This window comes from Loxodonta africana, chromosome 17, assembly GCF_030014295.1.
Source record: "Loxodonta africana isolate mLoxAfr1 chromosome 17, mLoxAfr1.hap2, whole genome shotgun sequence".
Taxonomy (NCBI): domain Eukaryota; kingdom Metazoa; phylum Chordata; class Mammalia; order Proboscidea; family Elephantidae; genus Loxodonta; species Loxodonta africana.
In genome coordinates this window covers 13,038,183-13,059,587 of record NC_087358.1, presented here as the reverse complement: position 1 = coordinate 13,059,587, position 21,405 = coordinate 13,038,183, and the positions used below count along the sequence as shown (strand labels likewise).

The following is a 21,405-nucleotide window of genomic DNA, read 5'->3' as shown; positions in this document are numbered from 1 at the left end:
TACCAGGCCTTACTGAAAAGAATGAGAGCCTTTTGAAGAAATATCTGATTCCTGGGCTGGGACAAAAAAAGCAGGTACAAATGAGATTGAACACCTTGTTGTGCCAGAAATTAAGGAAGTGCTTAATAAAATAATAGAAATTTAGATAACAAAAGAACACAGGAAATAGCTTGAAGAGGCTCTCAACGGTCAAATCTGTGAATGACTTGAGTATCAATGTAAACAAGGCCCACATGCATTATAGCCCACTGGATAAAGTGGTAAATCATGAATCTATGATGGTAGTAAGTAACAAACAAATAAGTAGAGGAGAAAGGAGAGTGTCTTCTTCAACTAGCGTGCCAACTAATAAATGCAGAAAAGTCACCATTTGCAACCATCTTTGTAAAGATTGGTTCAGGCAAGACACATCCTGGGATACTACATCTAAAAGAGAAAACTGGATCAGGATCAGGCTGTTTGCATGTCCTCAAAGTGTTTCACAATGATTGATGATTAGTGAAAAAGCAGTGAAGAAAATAACAAAACCTTGACCTGATCCGCCAAATGAACCTCATCAGTAAGATGTACATACATGGTGTATTTGGGGAGGGGATATCCTGAGAATGAAACCAAAGCACTTCTGCAGTATTCCAGTTGGAACTGCATAAGCTGAGTCGAGAACACATTAGCCAACCCCAAAGTAAGGAACACCCTATAAAATAACTAGCCTGGGTTTTTCAAAAACTGCCAGTGTCAAGACAAAAAAAAGTAGAGAAACTCCTCTAAATTAAAGTGATATCAGACTTTGAATATAAGACTATAGGTTAGATGAAAATATTTTGTCAATGTTAAATTCCTTGAATTGGGTAATCTGTAAATGCTTGTTTGAGGGTATTTAAGTAAGTTTGGGGAATTGTATTACAGTTTCTCCTACTTTGTGGTTAGTTTAGGGGGAAGAATTTTTTTTTTAAATGTATTATTCACATTTTCTGTGTTCTTATACAGTTTTTTTTTATACAGTAGTTTTTTTGTTGTAGTATTTTATTCTTCATCTGATTTTTTTCTATTTCTAGGTATTTTGTGGACAGTCTTCTTATCTCAAGAGCATCCTTTTCTATCAGGAGAGTGAAGCGCAGTTTCTTTAATGCGTGATTGTTGGCAGTGCGGGCAGAGCAGGTGGTTGTCATGTCTCATTTCTCTTTCATTTCCGCATGTTTCTTATTTCCCCCTCTTGTTTCTACTTCTCTTCCATGAATCCACATCAAATAGGCAGCAAATCAAAAAAACTAAGCCCATTGCCATCAAGTTGGTTCCGACTCATAGTGACTCTATAGGGCATAAGGTTTCCAAGGAGTGGCTGGTGGATTCAAACTGCCCACCTTTTTGTTAGCAGCCAAGCTCTTAAGCACTGTGCCACTAGGGTTCCAAATAGGCAGCAGCCATTATTTTTCAGACCTGGAATTTCCTTCATTATCCTGTTCCCTGATTCCTCGAAGGGTCAGATCCTGCAGACTCCTGACTCTTCAAGCATGTTTAAAGCACATAGCGTAGGCTTATTTTTACTGATGGTGATAACAGAGAAAATAACATTCTAAAATTGTTGTTAGGCGCTCTGAAGTCAGTATCATGTCTCTATCCCACTTCTGTGCCATTTATGTCAACGTGTAGAAAACAATAAGAGCTTTGTAAGGAGAGAAATGATAGAGTTTTATTTGTTGGATTAAAGGAATCTTGGTTGAGGCAACCCAAGTTGGTGGAGCTCTGGAAGAGTTTCCCAGTGCTCCCTAGTCCAAAAGGAGAGAAGACTATAGATAAAGCCTGGGGGTTGCCTATGAGTGACATATAAGTAACAAGTAAACTTTTCAACGTGTCAGTTAGTCACAGGCTTTTTGGGGGCAAACTACATAAGCAATTTTCCCTGAGTCACAACGCTATACAAACGTCTTTTGGGGAACATTTTTATCTTTTACTTCCGTAACATTCTTATCATTTACTTATTTATAAACCACAACTTTGTCATACATGAATTGTCAAGTGTTCTTTTTGAGAAAAAAACGTTTGTATCATAGTGTCGAGTTAGCACGATTCACTCAAGAGGGTGCAAGTATTCTGAAAACAGAAGCAGGGATCTCAGGGAGAAGAGTTTTATTCGAACCTGTGTTAGTCATGCCAGGTGTCTGAGTTTTAGTGCTCTCATACAACAGTACATTGAACTCTTGAAAAAATGCTAATGTGTCCCATTTATTTACTCATTTCATGCTTCAAAAACTTTACAATTGAAGGATCAGTCTTACTGTTAAAAATAATGCCCAAATTTCTAAGTGTGAGAACTCAATCTTGATTTTTTATTCCTTTCTGTTGCTGTTTTGTAATCTGTTCACCTGTAAGATTATATTTGTAATAGTGCTTCTTATTACAGACTTCATTTTGATCTGGTCTTTTCACTATTTGCTGAGAGTAAGATTTCTCTAATACTTCAGTTGTCATGTTGTTTGTGTGTTACTCCGTTATTACCCATTGCCTTCGAGTTGAGTCTGATTTATAGGAATCCTACAGGACACAGTAGAACTGCCCTACAGAGTTTCCAAGGCTGTAATCTTTACAGGAGGAGACTGCCACGTCTTTCTCCCACAGAGTGGCTGGTGGGTTCGCACCACTAATGTTTCAGTTAGCAGCCAAGCGCTTAACCACTGTGTTACCCAGGTCTCCTTATGTTCTAGCTTAGTAGCTGGTATATTTTTTGCCAATACGATTCCTAAGTACATGTGATTACTCCTTTTTCTTACCTCAGAAAATAGCTTTCAATTACTTTCTAAATTCTAATCTTCTTATCCATGTTTCATGCCTCATCTGAGAGTTTAGGTGTTAGATAACCATTAACTCTCTACTCTTTCATTTAGGGCTATGCATAGTGACCTCCAAAGATTTCAGTATAAAAATTGGACCAAAAGATTGACTTCACATTGAAGGAACTTTACTAACACTAGCTCAGCCAGGTGTTCAAGACTAACATCAACAGTGATAAGTCATGTGGATTGCATGTACCCTTGGTGTGATAGGAACAGAATGACAGTTTACCTCTGTGATTTTCCTCTCCAAAACCCAAAACTCCAGGCTAATAATGAGAAAAATATCAGACAAATACCCATTCAGAACACTACAAAATACTTGATGAGAACCCCTCAAAACTCTCAAGGATACCCAAACTGTCTCAGCCAAGAGGAGCGTAAGAAAATATGATGATTAAATGTAATATAGTATCCTGGATGGGATCCTGGAACAGAAGGAGGGCATGAGAGAAAACTAAGGGACTTTAAGTATGAACTTTAGCTAATAATAATGTATCAGTACCTGCTCATTAATTGTGACAACACCATACTAATGAAAGATGTTAATAATAGAAGAAACTGGGTGAGGGGTATATGGGAATTTTCATAATATTTTTATAAATCTAAAGCTATCCTGAAATAAAAAGTCTCTTAGCAATAAATTTAAAATGTGACATAGTTACAATACTACCATTATGCAGCTGATGTTATACTCAATAAATTATTAAGAAGGATATAATAGATTTATGTTCTGGTATGGGAAAATGTCAAAGTCAAATTATGATGTGAAAAAAAGTAATTCACAAAAAATACATTGTTGATATTCATTGTATGCAAAAATTTAAACACACACATGCATACAAATACATGCACAGTTATTTGGAAGGCTATACACTAAGGTGTTATTGGTGGTTACTTTAAAGACAGCAATGACATTTAGGGTTGCAGGGAAAGGTGAATGTAGACTAAGATTTTTTTTCTTCAATGAGTTTCTCTTATTTGAATAAGTCATAAGTAGCACATATTTATAGATATTTATAATTTAAAATAAATTCCTTGTATATATTTTAACTTCTTTTCTGTGATAAGCCTTCCTTGTCAATTATTTTTCAGTCCTGTAACATATTTTCTCCAATAATAACTTACAAGAATAAGTTTCTCCCAGGTTAAATAGAAAAATAAGAAAACAAAACAAAAAGTCTGCTGTGAAACTTCTTGAAAGCGTTGCCTACCCTCAGTAGTTCTACTTTTCTGCATATTTTTCTCATAATCAATTCGCTGCAGTTTGTCTTCTGTCTTTACCATTCTACTCAATTTAACTTTATTACAGCTTCCTTGATGGTAGCAATATAGTGAGGAGGGTGAACACCTGTGCAGGGGATGTGGGCAGACTTAGGCTTCACAGCTGGAAATTTGCATATTTGACTTTACCTTCCTATTCTCAATTTCCTCACCTGTAAAATGAGGATGAGAATAGTTTCCATCTTGGTATCTCTTAAGAAGAGGGCCTGACACATAATACATATCAAACAATATTAATCAGGAGATCTAAAAATAAGACCCAGGATCTAACTATTTTCATCTACTCTTACTATTACCTTCATACCAGCCCCCATCATCTTGCTCCTGGATTATTGCAATCACCTATTTTTGAGTAGACTAACTTTCCTAGCAGGTCTCACTGCTTCAGCCCTCACACTTCTTCAGGTCTCTCTCAACACAACATCCAGAGTTGTCTTGTAAAAGCCTAAGTCAGATCATGTCTCTTGTCTCCTCAGAACATTCCAGAGGTTCCATCTCCCTCCCTGCAAAAATCACACCAAAATTCATGCTTGAGTCTATGAGATCTACTTGGCGTAATCTCCTACCGCCCTGACCTCACCTCCTACTTCTCCCCCTTCTTTCACTGGCTCTCTTGCTTTTTGTATCTGCTCCTTCTTAATTTAACTGTCATCATCTTCTGAAGTATGCATGGCTTGTGGCTTGTTTCCTCTCTTCCTCCAGGTCTGTCTTACTTTGGGTTTCCTCAGTAAGGATGTGAGTTAATGTAGTGTGTGTGTTTGTGTTTTAGGAGACCCCAGGAACTACCAGCCGTGGAGGGGGAAAGTGTGGCAAGATAATAAATAAAGCTGATGAAAGTGTGGCACCAAGCTGGTTTCTATCATGGGCATCTGGGGCCAAAACCTACTGGGAATCTCTGAGAGATGACGTGAATAATGCCTCAAAGTTATTGCAACCAAGGTTCCTAGAAGCTGTTTTTTTATCAACAATATTTTATCAGTCATTGGTTGAGAGATGCTGGAAAACAGGGTGACTGGAGTGTATTAACTCCCATAACACCTCACCTACCCTAACCTTGAGCCTAGATGACTTAAGCAGTTTAAAAAGAAAAAAAAAAAGCCCTTAGTTAAAGGGTTTCAGATAAGAAGCATGCACAGTAATTGTAAGGGTCAAGACAATATGGGAGGGTCATTGACAGCATCTACTAAAAGGTCGTTTCTCAAATATCTTGTTTTTATTTTTTCTTTAACCCCATGCGTCATTAAAAGCACATTCAGGAAATAGATGACACACCAGGGGGTAATTGAAGAGAGTTTAATAAAAAGCTTATTTACAAATATGTGGCCAGGCTTAAAGAACCCCACAAGTTATGGGGAAGCTAAAGCTATTACCATTTTTTGAAGGAGAAAGTACAGAGCAGATCCTTGAACCCTCTGATCTATACCTGTAGGAGAAAGCCTCTGTGGTCTTAGGCAGAGAAACCCAGGTACTGCCAAGCTATGTCCCAGCAGGGAGGGATCTTGAGAAGTAATACTCAAACTCATCTCTCTCCTCCCGCCTCTGATCTCTTGCCTTTGGCTTTCATTGGTCAAACTCAACAGGAAACCACTGTAAAAGGGAGTGATGCAGTACTTAGAGGCCAGTGGCCAGAACTCACAGCCCAGTAGGGTAAGAAAAGTAGATCTGGAGAAGGAAACGGAGAATGTTCAGCATAGCCCAGTGTGCTATAAGCTCTATGAGAGCAGGGCTTTTGTGATTTTTGACTGCATTATCTTCTTCATGTAGCACAATGCCTAGCACATTACACTAAATAAATATTTCTTGATTGAGTCAATCTACTGACAATATTTTTGTTGCTAATTTTGAACAATTCCAGGGTGGTGCTTTTTTTGATTTATTTTCTACCAAAGAATGTGCGTTGACACCTTAATATATTAATTGCATGCCCTTATGATAAGGAAATGTCACAGCTTCTATTAACCAAGAGTAAACTTAAAGTTTGATAAAAATAATGATCATGTTCTTTTGTGACTCAATACTTCCATTTCCTTTTCTAGGTGAAGCAATAAAAATGGTTTTATTGAGTTTCCAGATTCTTAAGAACTAGACTCCCTTGGATACAAAAATAAAATATTTTGATTTGATAGATAATATTCAATTAGTATTTACCATTACTGCTAATGGTTAGCATGGCCCCTGCGCAAGGATGACGCGCAAATTCGTGAAGCGTTCCCTATTTTTGGGAACCCTGGTGGTGTAGTGGTTAAGTGCTATGGCTGCTAACCAAGAGGTTGGCAGTTCAAATCCGCCAGGCGCTCCTTAGAAACTCTACGGGGCAGTTCTACTCTGTCCTATAGGGTCACTGTGAGTCGGAATCGACTCCACGGCAGTGGGTGGTTTGGTGGGCTAATGAAAAGCATATTTGAGAAACTATCTATTGCTAATATAGAATAAGCATATCTCAGAAGAGGATTAATTCAATTGTGCTTTTCTACACTGCTAATTTGAGAGAACCTGTCAGTCAGTTAATCAGGATCCCGTATTTAAATATCTAAGAAACAGCTGTTACAACTTTAGGTTATGTCACATTTTTTAATAAGATAGTGATTTAACATGAAGGGTTAACGGGAAACAAAATTCTCATGTCAGATTAAAAAATCTTTCTTCATTTCCTTTTCATATTTATTGTTTTTCTTAACCACAAAAATGTAGAAGTGAATGAACATAGAACTATATCAGCTCTCATCCACTGGTAGCCACCTTTGGACAATTCATCCTGGAAACAAGGTATTGCTTGCTACTTTTTGGGTACAAAGAGGAAAATTACATATTCATCCTTTATTAGCAAGTATTTCTCTCTGCCAGTTTGCATTGGGCAAAATCAGACCTGACAGCTGACCAGATGCTTGTGTTACTAGTACTTCAATCTCCAGAGGATCAGAGAGTTTTCAAGTAATTCCTATAACAACCTAAACATATTAAAATCTAAAATAAAATAATGAAGAAGAATAAATAGATTTCAGATGCCAAGAAATCATGTATTCATCTGGCTGGTAAACTCATCAATTTAAAATTAAAAATAGTAAGTGCTTTTGAAAACTTGTTAAATGGCAAGCACTGTTTTGGATTCTGAAAAAACAATGTTGAACAAAATAATGTTCATGATTTCAAGGAACTTGAAGTGTGGCTGCAATATGCAGTGCTTGAGTTGGGAAGGGAGAACTGAGGTTGCAAGAAATAGAATATTGTATGAGACCACTATTGTAAGAACTCAAGAAAAGGTTTAAACACAGAAGGAAATATTCTTTGATGTTTATGGGGGTAAGGAGGGAAGAGAGGGGAATTCACTAACTAGATTGTAGACAAGAATCATCTTAGGTGAAGGAAAGGACAATATATGATACAGGGAAAGTCAGCCCACCTGGACTAAACCAAAATCTAAGAAGCTTCCTGAACACAACCAAACACTTCGAAGGACAGAATAGATGGGGTTTGGGTCTAGGGACCATGATTTCAGGGGACATCCAGGTCAATTGGCATACAAAGTTTATTAAGGCAATGTTCTGCATCCCACTTTGGTGAGTGGCATCTGGGTCTTAAAAGCTTGCAAGTGGCCATCTAAGATGCATCAATTGGTCCCAGCCCACTTGGAGCAAGTAAGAATGAAGAACACCAAAGACACAAGGAAAATATTAGCCCAAGAGACAAAACGGACATTTAAATCAGAGACTCCATCAGCCTGAGACCAGAAGAACTAGATGGTTCCTGGCTACCATCAATGACTGTCCTGACAGGGAACACAACAGAGAGTCTCTGATGGTGCAGGAGAAAAGTGTGGAGCAGAACACCAATTCATGTAAAAAGACCAGACTTATTGGTCTGACTGCAACTAGAGGAATCCCTGAAACCACAGCCCCCGGACTCTCTGTTAACCCAGAACTAAAACCATTCCCAAAGCCCACTCTTCAGACAAAGATTAGACTGGAATTTAAAACATGAGATAGTACTCATGAAGAGTGTGCTTCTTAGTTCAAACAGATACATGAGACCAAGTTTGCGTTCCTGCCTGGAGGCAGGAAGGGACAGGAGCTGGTTGGATGGACATGGGAAACTCAAGTGGAGTGGGGAAGTGTGCTGTCACATTACAGGGACTGCAACTAGTGTCACATAACAATATGTGTATAAATTTTTGTATGAGAAGTTAACTTGAGCTATAAACTTTTACCTAAAGCACAGTTAAAAAAAAAAAAAAAGAAGAAAGAAAATAGGGCATATCATGTTGGGCTTCATGCTGGATTAGAAAGCTATTGAGAAATTTGAAGCTGAGGAGCAACAAGGTGGAATTAGTCATTTAGAATACAGCTCTAGATGCAAAGTGTAGTTTGGGCAGATTCAAGAATGGGATAGCTGGGAGACCAGCTAGGCAATTCCAGCAGATATTCCAAGAAAACAGGTGAGGTGTCCCCATGCAAAAAAAAAAAAAGGTTGTCAACAAGAGAAATCACTTAAAACAAAAACTGGATGCATTAAAAAGATATTTAAGTGGTTAATCAGCAGAGTTTAGCACTTCTTAAAGACAGAAGGAGGAGCCAAAGGCAATCCTCAGAGTCTTGGAAGTTAGTGGCGGGTGGTGCCCTTTTTTGAGGCCAGAGGCCCAGGATATGGAGCAGGATATCGGGTACGAAATGGAGAGGTGGTGGAGCAGCAGAGGAAGAAGGAGAGCCAGGAATCAGAGGAACTGAACTGCAGGTCTATTCGCCTCCATGAACTACTGCCTCCTTTGCCATGAGACCAGAAAAACTGATTGTGCCTGGGTACAATCACTGATTATGGTTTCAATAGATAGAACTTGATCAAAAGGTGGTGGGTGGGAGATAGAACAGAATTTCAAATTCTTATGAAATCTAGACTTACTGGACCCATTGAGACTGGAGGAAACCCTGAATCTAATGCCCTGAGATAATCTTTAAACCTTGAATCAAAACTGTCCTCTAAAGTCTTAATTTAAACAAATGAACAAAAACAATTTAACTCAATTAGTAAAGAATATTAGCCTTGAACATACTATTGTTGCTGTTTTTAAGTGCTTTCAAGTAAGTTCCGACTCATAGTAACCCCATGTACAACAGAGCGAAACACTACCCAGTCCTGTGCGACCCTCACAATCGTTGCTATGTTTGAGCCCATTGTTCCATCTCATCGCGCGTCCTGCTTTTTTTCACTGACCTGACCAACCATGATGTCATTTTCCAGGAAGAGGTCCCTCCTGATAACATATCTGAAGTATGTAAGACAAAGTCTTGCCATCGTCACTTCTAAGGAGTATTCTGGCTCTACTTCTTCCAGGATAGACTTGTTCATTCTTCTGGCATTCAGCGGTATATTCGAATTCTTTGCCAACACCGTAATTCAAAGGCATCAGCTCTTCTGTCTTCCTTATACACTGTCCAGCTTTCACGTGCATGTGAGGCAATTGAAAATACCATGTTTTGGGTCAGGCCCACCTTAGTCCTCAAAGTGATATCTTTGTTTTTTTTAATACTTTAAAGAGGTCTTTTGCTGTGTATTTGCTCAATGCAGTACATAGTTTGATTTCTTGACTGCTGTTTCCATGGGCATTGATTGTGGATTCAAGTAAAATGAAATCCTTGACAACTTCAGTCTTTTCTCCATTTATCATGATGTTGCTTATTGGTCCAGTTGTGAGGATTTTTGTTTTCTTTTTGTTAAAGCATAATCCATATTGAAGGCTGTGGTCTTTGATCTTCATCAGTAGTAAGTGCTTCAAATCCTCTTCATTTTCTGCAAGCAAGGTTGTGTTATCTGCATATTACAGGATGTTAATTAGTCTTCCTCCAATCCTGATGCCATGCTGTTTTTCATATAGTCCAGGATCTCAGATTACTTGCTCATCACTCGTCGGTCAGTTTGTGATACTGTGGTGGCTTGCATGTTGCTGTGACGTTGGAAGCTACGCCACCAGTATTTTAAACACCAGCAATGTCACCCATGATGGAGAGGTTTCAGTGGAGCTCCAAGATAAGACAGACTGGGAAGTAGGACCTGATGATCTACTTTCGAAAAAAATTGGCCAGAGAAAACCTTACCTTGAGCATAGCCCTCTTTTAAAGAATTATCTATATGAGATCAAATTGTCAATAGTTACTCCAAAGAATAGATGATAAGTTTAGAAGTCACTGAGTCTCACTGGATAGTGGTGAAGTAATTTGGATAGAAATAGCGAGAATGGTGATACAATGTGAAGAACGTAACCTAGGCCAGTGAACTGTACATGTAGAAATTATTGAATGAGTGTTTGTTTTGCTGTGTATATTTTCACCAAAAATAAAATAAACATTTAAATTTAAAAAACAGAGAGGTAAGTACTATGGGTTACATTCAAGGAAACAGGTTTCTTATTATGTTTAAGTTATTTATAGTTCCACTTACAAACATGCATTTTTTTTTTTTGTTGTTCTTTCAGATGAATAAACTAACCTCTATCGCTTTATTAAAACTTTATAAATGATTTGGCTCATTATTTAACTGAGTTGACTGTTAAGTTTAATCAAATTATAAAAATAGCCTAAGCATTCTAGGTATTAAGGTGGTGCTTCCAATTGTAGAAGGAAAAGTCCTAAAAGTCTGAGGTAACTGTAAATACATAATTTTAAGTAAATTTTAAAGACCTGTTGTTAGATGGCAAATAATTTACCTAACTTGGTGAATCACGATGAAAAGCTTCACTGAGGTAAGTTAATAATGAGCCTAATGACATAACGTAGAAGCTCAATTAATTATTTTGGTAGGTATTAAAAGTAAAACGTGATAAATTTCTTTAAATGTAATAGAAAGTCATATTTTATTTCATGCTAAAACCAATTAAGTAAATTGTTGAAACTTTGTTCCAGGAATGACATGACACCCCCTGAGTGCTTTGACCCTCACCCTAGCCCTCAATTCTGAAGTCTCTAAAGTGTTTGCTGTAATGCTGAAACTGTTCCTAAATTTTACTCCATTTCTAGGCTCCAGGGAATGAAGACATGATATTTGCAAAAGATAAAAACCCAAAACTCCAAAACCCACTGCTGTCAAGTCGATTTCTACTCCTAGCGGCCCTGTAGGACAGAGTAGAGCTGCCCCATGGGATTTCCATAGAAGCAGACTGCCACATCTTCCTCCAAAGGAGCGGCTGGTGTGTTCAAACTACCGACCTTTTGGTTAGCAGTGGAGTGCTTTAACCACTATGCCACCAGGGCTCCTATAAGATGAATAACCAAAACCCAAACCCATTGCCATCAAGTTGATTCTGACTCGTATATGACAGAGTAGAACTACTTCATGAGGTTTCCAAGAGCAGCTGATAGATTTGAACTGCTGACTTTTTGGTTAACAGTGGGGCTCTTAACCACTTAGCAACCAAGGCTCCAAAAGATACATAGCATGTAATTAAAGGAAAAAAATAGCAACAGCTACAAATAATATTTAAAAAGGGAAGCATCACAAAATTAAAAAAAAAAATTAAAATTTTACAAAGATGTGCCATGATTTACAACGTGCAGAGGTGGGGTGGGTGGTGGGTAATTCAGACCTACTTGTTTTCTAGAGCTTTATTTTGAAATCCAAAAAAGCCAGGGACAGGACAGGTGGGTTCTGTTGAAACAACAGGGTATTTCAAAGGCTGTCCTTTTGCAGTAACAGAGCAAAACGACCTCAATATAACCATGAGATCTGTTGTGTGAATACTTCAAATCCTCCAAGATAGATCTGTAGAAAACAGGAAATGATTTCTCCATTCCTCAATTTTTTTACTTCAAATCTTGCATTTTTTATCCTTCAGACTCTTACTAGAATCTATAGCACATGGCGAGTGTTCACTAGAAAACTAATAAAGTCAGCATCATCTGAATTGCTTCCCTGTCTTTCTGGGGTTTTTTTTTGCTTTTGCACACTAGCATGAATCATACTTGTATTGTATAAACAAATATGTTCCTTAATGGATTATTTTTCTTCTTTCAAAAATTGTAAAACTACCTACCTAATTTAGAATACCACAGAACTTTACTCTTTATTATAGCATTTCCCCTTTCTGACCTGTTTATCCTACATGCGGTCTTCACCAGATTGTCACGGTCTTTCTTGCTGTCTGTGTAGGTATTAGTCACTAGTCTGGCAGCTTCTTGGGGCAAAGGAAATATACTATTCATAATTATATCAGCCAGCTTCCAGCATCATACATGTGGTAGATATCCTATAAATATATGCTGTATCAAATTGACAGGGCCTCTTTTTTTTCATAAAACCATGCAATCATTCATTCATTTGACATTATACTAGACAATATTGAATTTTATTAAGCATTACTGAGTGTAAGACCCAGTACAAGGTACAGACCTACAATCCTATATAAAGTGCTAGGGCCAGGTCTGTTTCAGAATTTAGATTTTTTTTTTTTTAACTTTTTAGATTTTAGAAGGGTAAATATGGTGCACGCACCATTTGTAAGAAGCCCTGTTGGTGCCAGTGGTTAAGTGCTCGGCTGCTAACCAAAAGGTTGGTGATTAGAATCCACCCAGTGGGCTCTGTGGGCACAAGACCTAGCAACCTACTTTTGTATTCCCAGAAGCCAAGAAAACCCTGTAGGGTAGTTCTGCTCTGTCACACAGGGTTGCTATGAGTCAGAGTCATCCACGTGGCACCCAACAATAACACGCCATTTGTAAGTCACACCTTCTTCCAGCTCTAGGCAGTACTATGTTTCCCCTCACATCAGTCCAGGTCAGATTTTGCCACCAAGTGGGATCAGTTCAGGTCAGGTTTTGGTACCAAATAAGAACAAAAAAACCTCTTGTTTTCAGTTTTTTTTTTTTTTTTTCCAGAATTATGAACTGTGGGCCATATTGTGAGGCAAACAATGGTGAATTGAACTTTTTTCTTTAAGGATCTTAAAATCTTATGTTGATTCCAGTTGAATGTTATTGTTATTGTTGTTTGCTGACAAGTCGATTCTGACTCATAGTGACCCCATAGGACAGAATATAACTGCCCCAGGAGATATTGTAGGCTGTAATCTTTACAGAAGCAGATTACGAGGACTTTTTTTCTTTGGAGCCTCTGGTGGGTTCTAGCTGCCAACATTTCGATTAGCAGCCAAATGATTAACCATTGAAATACCACAAAAACCAAAAAACCCATTGCTGTCAAGTCGATTCTGACTCATAGCAACCCTATAGGGCAGAGTAGAACGGCCCCATGGGTTTTCCAAGGAGCAGTTGGTGGATTTGAATTGCAGACCTTTTAGGTAGCAGCCGAACTCTTAACCATTATGCCACCAGGGCTCCTGATACATCATGTTGTTAGGTGCCTTTGAATCAGTTCAGACTCATAGTGACCCTATGTACAACAGAACAAAACACTTTCCAGTTCTGAGCCATCCTCACAATCTTTCTTATGCTTGAACCCATGTTGCAGCCACTGTGTCAACCCATCTTGTCAAGGGTCTTTCATAGGGATTCCAAATTAAGCAAGAGAAGAATTAATAGAATCATGAAATCTAGGAATGGGTTTTAGTCAATGATGCAGAGAGGGAACGACAAAGCATTTCAGGAAAAAATAGGGGTGTGGGGAAAGAAAACATATACTTCAGGAAAGGCATGTGGCCTAGAGGGCTGCGAGTGTAGACACTGGGAATAGAGTAGAGTGGTGGTAAATATAGCTGGGAGGGTCCAGCTTCAATTACAGGGAACTTATGTTTTGCTGTTTTCGTTGTTGTGTCTTCGTACAGCCTTTTTCAGGGCAATTCCGTCCACTATCGGTTAAGCTAACATTTATCTACTAACGATTCCCAGATTTCTGTTTCTGTACAGAACGCTCTTAGACAAGTGACCCGTGTTTCCCGCTGCTTACTGTGTATGTCATAAAACCAGTTGCTATTGAGTCGATTCTGACTCATGGTGATCCCACGTGTGTCAGAGCAGGACTGTACTCCGTAATGTTTTCAGTGGCTAATTTTTAAGAAGTAGGTCACCAGGCCTTTCTTCCAAGGTACATCTGGGTGGGTTGAAACTGCCCCCTTTTCCTTTAGCAGTTGAACGCTTTAACCTTTTGCACCACCCAGGACTTTTCAACTTAATTTCTTTAAAATCTTTATTTATTCATTAATTTCACAAGCACCATTGTCCAAAGCACTGAGGTTCAATGGTGAAAGATAGCCCTTACAGTGCTTATTGCCACAAGGGGAGGTAGACAGTATTGAAGTAAATGCACCAATAAATTGAAGTTACAAACTGAAAGGTGCTCTAAAGGAAGAACAGATCAACGTTCTGAAGCACAGCGTAAGAAGGAAACTGCTCTACATCTGAAGGGGCTGATGTTCCCTGAGGAGGTGGGATCTGAACTAAGATATGAGGGTAGAGAGAGAAAGAAAACTGTCTCAGATTGATAGCAGCGTGTGCAAAGTCCCTGTGGCAAAACAGAGTGCAATGCACTGGAGAAATTGAAAGAAAACCAGTGTGGCTGATAGAGTGAGGTAGAGAGGGGTATGGGTCAGGTGAGATGCAGGGGCTTGTGAGCCACTTTAGGGACTTGGGTGTTTATTATTCAGGCAGTGGGAAACCAGTTGCAGTACTGGTGGCACAGCGGTTAAGAGCTCAGCTGTAAACCAAAAAAAGTTTGTATTTCAAATCCACCAGCCGCTCTCTGGAAGCCCTATGGGGCAGTTCTACTCTGTCTTATAGTATTGCTGTGAGTCAGAATTGACTCAACAGCAGTGGGTTTGGTTTTATGGGGGTTTTTTTGAGAAATCAGGGAAAGAATTTTAGCATTCTGAGGTTGTATATGTGCATGTATGTGCCTGTATGTTTGAGTTTGTTGATCTTATTCTAAATTGCATTTTGTTGGTTACATATGAATTTAAACATATTTTATTTCCTGAATTGGCTGTTAATTATTTTGAACTCACATATAAAATGCGCATAAAACATACATGTACAACATAACAAATTTGTATAAAGTGAACCAATGGCCCATTGTGAAACCAAATATTGGATCACATCAGAAGCCTTCCATATTCCTTTTGCTATCATGGCCCCTTCCTCCCACCAGAAGGAGAGTGAATACCCATTCAAACTTTCATGGCAGGCATTCCTCTATTACTTTTATAATTTTAGCACTTAAGTATGCATCCTTAGACATTACAGTACAGTTTCCCTTTTGTTAAGTTCATATAAATGGAATCACACAGAATATATTTTTTGTGTATGACTTTATTCACTGTATATTTTGTTTTTTCAGTTTGCTTATATCATTATGAACACATGAGTTCATTCATTTTTGGTGCTACCAGGGATAATGTATTTATCTATTATATCACTAATGGACTTTTTCAATGTTTCTTATTTTGTAGCAATTACAAATCATGTCTTTGAGGATATTTGTGAAAATCTTGGCCCACTTGCCATTTCCCTAGCATAAGTTTATGTAGTTATATATGTATATATGTGCATAAACATATATATACATATCCCTGGTCAACGAATCGATTCTGATTCATAGAGATCCTACATGTACTTACATATACATATACATGAATGCACTCATGATAATATAAGTTTATATACTAGTATATTTCCTTTTCTATATTCTGTTTTTCATCTTTTGTCTTTCCTTGCATCGTTTTTTTTTTTTGCATCGTTAGAGATAGTTTCTTCTTTCCTATTTTCTAATTATTTAATATTTCTTAATCTGCGTCTAATCCATTGAGTTCTTAATTTAGGTTCTTTTGGTTATTGAGTTGCTTTAGTTCCAGAGTGTATATTAGACACTTTTTTAAAAGAAAAAAAAAATTACCTGACACATGTCTTAAATGAGGAGTCTACATCCACAATGCCTAATACAATTTTCTGCTATAATGGAAATCTTCTGTAAATTGGTATTGCCCAGTACATTAGCCCTGAGCCACATGTAGCTATTGAGCTCTGGAAATGCAGCTAATGAGACTGATAAATCGAATTTTACTATTATTTAATTTATTTTAAATTTAAAATTAAATAGCCACATGTGTCTAATAGCTCCTGTATTGGACAGCACAGGTCTGTATGTTATGATTCTTTTCCATCATCCACTTACACTTCTAAGATTATAACTAACATGCCCCATATGAAAACTTGGGGATATAGGCAATTAAGACTCACTCATAAACATTCATATTTTGGTGTATAATTATATATGTTTTTTATAGACATGCAAATACAATATTTGCATATGTGTACACGTGTCTCTGCACATGAACACATACACACAATATATAGAAAATACATCTTTGGAGTACCACCATTCAGCTACTGGAGCTGCTCAGTCCTTGCTTGAAGAGGGCTGAAGTGCCTGAGAGTTTACATCCTCCTGAGGCTACCACTGGGTAGTTCCTATGTGATGCAAATGATTGAGTGATTGGCTGCTAACAGAGAGGCTGAAGGTTGGAGTCCATCAGAGGCACCTCAGAGGAAAGGCCTGGTGATCTTCTGAAAATCAGCCTTTGGAAAGACTAGGGAGCACAGTTCTATCCTGAGACACACGGTGCCGCCATGAGTCAGCATTGACTCGATAGCAGGTCGTTTGGTTAGTTTTTGCTGTGTTTTGTTTTTTGAGGCTGCCAAAGGGTTGGTAGTTTGAATCCGCCAGGCACTCCTTGGAAACTTTATGGGGCAGTTCTACTCTGTCCTATAGGGTTGCTGAGTCGGAATCGACTCGACAGCACTGGGTCACTGGGTTATATCAAATAACTGACAGATGCAGAAGTAGGAAAGTGATAGATCCATGCCTGGATTATAATACTCCGAGGCTGAGTTTACTCTCCAGAGTTTCCCTGTGAGATCAGGCTGAAGCCTACTCTCTGTGGGCTTTTGTATGAGACATTACCTTTGTTTCACTTCCTCCCCTTTACCTCTGGCTTCACCCATATCCTTAACCACCTACCTTGGGGGCATTTCCTTCATAAATGGTTTGCACATGATTTATCCTCATGGGATCCGTGTCCGGGAAATCCAAAGCAATACACTTGTATTCAATATGAACAGTGTGATCGTTGTTGCAAAGGAGCCCACGCCAAGTAGAAAAGCAGGCATGAAAACCGACAATTTAAATTTTAATATGATACCTGCCATAATGGCAGTATTTGCAAAGTCCAGTGAGATGCAAAGAGAAGGAATACCTTAGCTGAGCGGAGTCAGACTGAGAGATCACCTTGAAGGTAATGTCTGGCCTGAAATTCAGAGAAGTAAGATTATTATTCTATTTTTTCAAACAGAAGTTATTCATAGGGGATAGTACGGACAAAAATACAATGGTATGTGAACTGGAACATTTTTCAGGAACTACTGATAACTGAGTTTATTATTGTGAAAGGCTAATATTTTATAGATGGCCAGGGGCAGGAAAGTGGTTCTGCCCTGTGAGTAGAATAGCAGAAACCTGGACTCCAAAAAAATTCATTGACTGCCATAAAAAGAGTTCATTTATTTTATCTGTTGAAGATGTAAACAAATGAAGAGACCAGGAACATGAGGCCATCAGGTTTACAGTTCAAACTATCCCTCTGGCAGTATTCTAAAGCAGGAAAGATTTGAAATTTGCTTTAGGGCTAGTTCAGAAAAAGGGTCATCCGAAAGCTAATACTGTGGTGCGTCAGAAAGGCTGAGGAGGGAGCTAATGAGAGTTATTAGGATGAAGGACAGGCTGTTGTTGAGAACTGATTAGGTCTGAGGATAGAGATAGAAGATTCTAGGCTTTGGATCCTTCACAGTCACCAAATTCGATGGACATTTTTCAGTCTTAATTTGCTTAATCCGATAGCAGCCTTTCCTGTCATTATCTGTTTCTTCTTCCCCAATTGCTTTGCTATGTTTTCTGTATTTTCAAAATTCTCTATACCGACAACATATTATTCATTCATTTTTAAATAGAGTAACTGATAAAAATGTAACCATAATATATAGACTACTTATTTAAGAGTCATCAGGTTAATCACACACAAAAAAGGTTTAAATAGTCAACATACATGTAAAAAACAGCCCAACTGCAAATAACTAAATAAACGTCAAAATAAAATAAAATAAAATAAAAATGCCATCCTGGCAAAAATTTTAAATGTAAAATATCCAATTTTCCCAAGTATGGAAGAAAGAGACGCTCCAATATATTACTTGTGACCATGTAATAGGTGTAAATTTTTGGAGAGCAATTAAGCAACATCGGGAAAATTAAAATGCTCATTTTTTTTTGCATCAGCAATGTCACTGCCACTCTAACAATAAATATAAATAAATATAGCAAGATATTTGTTATAATATTATTTGTAATAGCCAGACTAAACATTATTTACAAGTCCATTAAGAGGAACTGACTATAGAAATTATGTAATTGTCATTTTATGAAATACTGTTATAATAAGTGTATTGGTATAAAAAATGGCCTATATATGTATTGTCACAAAAGAATAGCGAGAATAGTGGAGATGAATTTGTAGATTATAATATTATCATTAAAAAATGAGATTTATATTAAAAAAAAAAAAAAAAAAACACTGCCGTCGAGTCAATTCGGACTTATAGCGACCCTATAGGACAGAATAGAACTGCCTCGTAGAGTTTCCAAAGAGCGCCTGGCGGATTCGAACTGCCGACCTCTTGGTTAGCAGCCATAGCACTTAACCACTACGCCACCAGGGTTTATATATAAAAAAATTTTTTTTATGCATATACATATACATATATATGAATTTAGAAATTTCTGAAGGAGTGCGCCTGAAACAGTTAACATTTTTTAACACCGGGTTTTGGAAACAGTGGATCTTCATTGTCTTTTTTTTTTTTTCCACAAGAGTAGTTTGTCCATAAAATTAATGAAAAGAAAAGAGCAATAACAACAACAAATACAAAAAAAAGGAGTTTCTTTTTTATTTGTGTGGGTGAGAGGGAGAGGGAGAATGACAATCTCTTGTAATTATATTGGAAATAAATAAAACTAAGTAAAAATAAAATCTTCACAGTTACTCTTTCAGTTAGGAAGATCACTCCCAGAGAGAAACAGAGGCTAAATTACGTGCCTGGCCCATGAGTGTCAAAATAGGACAGGAATTCATATCTCTTGCCCTCTGGTCAGTGCTCCTCAGGCTCTTAAGCTATGGTGTATCCATGACCAGAAAAGAAAATCAACTGAGATGCAAATGTTCTTACTCATTATTTCCACCTTCTCTGAATGTGTGGGATTTCTTTGGAGTTCATAAATGAAAATTTGGGCGGAATTTTGTAATTTGTTCATGGGGCACTAAAGTTTTCGTGAATACTGAATCAGAATATCTCAGTTCAGTGCAGTTACTCTAAAGGGGTGCTCTCTAAGCCACTAGGAAATATGGCTCAGTTGATGTCCCTAATTTAATGGAAGAGACAGTTGTGAACTGCAAGCAAATAAACTATGTAGTAACACTGTAAAGCTTGGGATGAAAGACTATACCATGCCCTGTGTGTATTTAGGGTTTTTTCCTAATCTGACTCCTAGTGTTCTTCACGTATAAATGAAGTGTCTCCAAAAAAATTTCTTTAGTACAGTATAACTTATACATTAACACATGTTATCTTGGGGTGTAACACCAACTGATTAGTTTGTTGCTATAAAGTACAAATGCATAATCCTGTAAAAGTTCAAGTATCATTCTACAGAAAATGAGAAGGCATCACCAGAATGGCAGTGAAAAGAACTACGTTATGTGTTTCTCTTAGCTGTATGTTAGAACTACTTTATATTGAAAAAAAATTGAATTATTTACTAAAAAAATAATGAGTTCATTGCTCAATTCATTGACTTCCAGGAAATTACAGATAACAAATTTCATGATTTTATGATAACAAGAATGAATTTTCTTTTGTGATTTTCAATATATTAACAATGAAATGTTTTTCTAATTTTGTGCAGGATATTTTGTCCAATGCTTCATTAACATTGTCAGTGATTTTCACTATGTATCAGAACATACACAGCAATCCAATGTAAATATTTGTTGAATTCAAGATCCCTAAATTAATAGTGATGACTGAGGAAAATACAAATGGAAACAAGAAATCAGTGACTATTTAAGGGTAAAATCTTACAATTTTTATTTGTTCCTGATTGTTTGTCATAATGTAATAAACCATGACTTTTTTCTTCAAATTTAAAAAATGCTATCAATAATAAAATGCCATATTACATGTAATCAATTTTATATATATAGATATCGATTCTTACAAATGTTCTAATTCCAACTTACTAAATGGATATATAAATATACTTCACAAGACAGACGATTTTATAAGATTAACTTGAAGTGCTAGTAGACTAATGAATGGAAATTTCCATTTCCTATGCTGCAGGGCACTTCTGATGCAATTTGAATGATAGATATTGATGCTCAGTGTTTATAATCTTTCAGTTGGTGTTTAGCCTAAAATTCTAAGTATACTGAAGGTTTACATATATTCCTAAATTTACATACCAGATAAGCTACCATAGTGGAGAATTTTATAAGGAGCTTTGTGTAATTCAATAGTTCACAAATACTTGACTGAGGGGCTGCATCATGACATTATGTTCCCTTCCGTTTTGTCTCTGGAAGGATCTAGTTTGTCATGCCTTCTCAGTATTGGGTTCTGTTGCGTTCTTCAATCAGAAAAAATGCCACTCTGTATGAGTCAGGATTGACTCGACAGCAGTGGGTTTGGTTTTGGTTTTTGATACAGCAAGACATTTCAACACCATTGGAGGCATTAATTTTCAAAAGATGAGGAAAGTATCCATTTAAAAAGTAGTAATAAAAAAGGCATTTCGTGACCCAAAATTTGTCTGAAATGTTGAAAGGGAAATACATTTTTGGTCAGTTTTTCCTGAGCTTTCTGGGATTGAGGACCTTGTACAAAGCTATATAAATGTGTGTGTGTATGTGTGTGTGTGCACAAACATACTGTGTTCATAAAAATGCTGCAGAGAGTATTTCTTAAAATCCAGCTATTTAAAAAGAGGTAATGGAAGTATTCTAGAGAAGGAGAGAAAATGGAAGACTGATAGGTTAGAGAAGTCCTTGGAAAATAAATGTGTGAAAACAGAGGCCGTATTTGGAACCAGAAGTACTTATCAGACCAATAAAAATAAGTGAAAAGACTCCTATTAAGGGGATGGAAAAATTCAGGAATAGTTAATGGTGATGGTTGAACATGGCAAACGTAATTAATACCATTGCATTGTACACGTGAAGATATTCTAAATGGCAAATGCTTTGTTACCACAA

At 37.3% G+C, this 21,405-nt stretch overlaps 1 non-coding gene across 1 annotated transcript; it reads left to right on the top strand.

The window, feature by feature from the left end:
• The first annotated feature begins 6,223 nt into the window (after positions 1-6,223).
• Positions 6,224-6,332, top strand: LOC111750541 (U6 spliceosomal RNA). Its single transcript, XR_002785648.1, has one exon. It is a non-coding gene; the product is annotated as a U6 spliceosomal RNA (small nuclear RNA).
• The last annotated feature ends 15,073 nt before the right edge of the window (positions 6,333-21,405 follow it).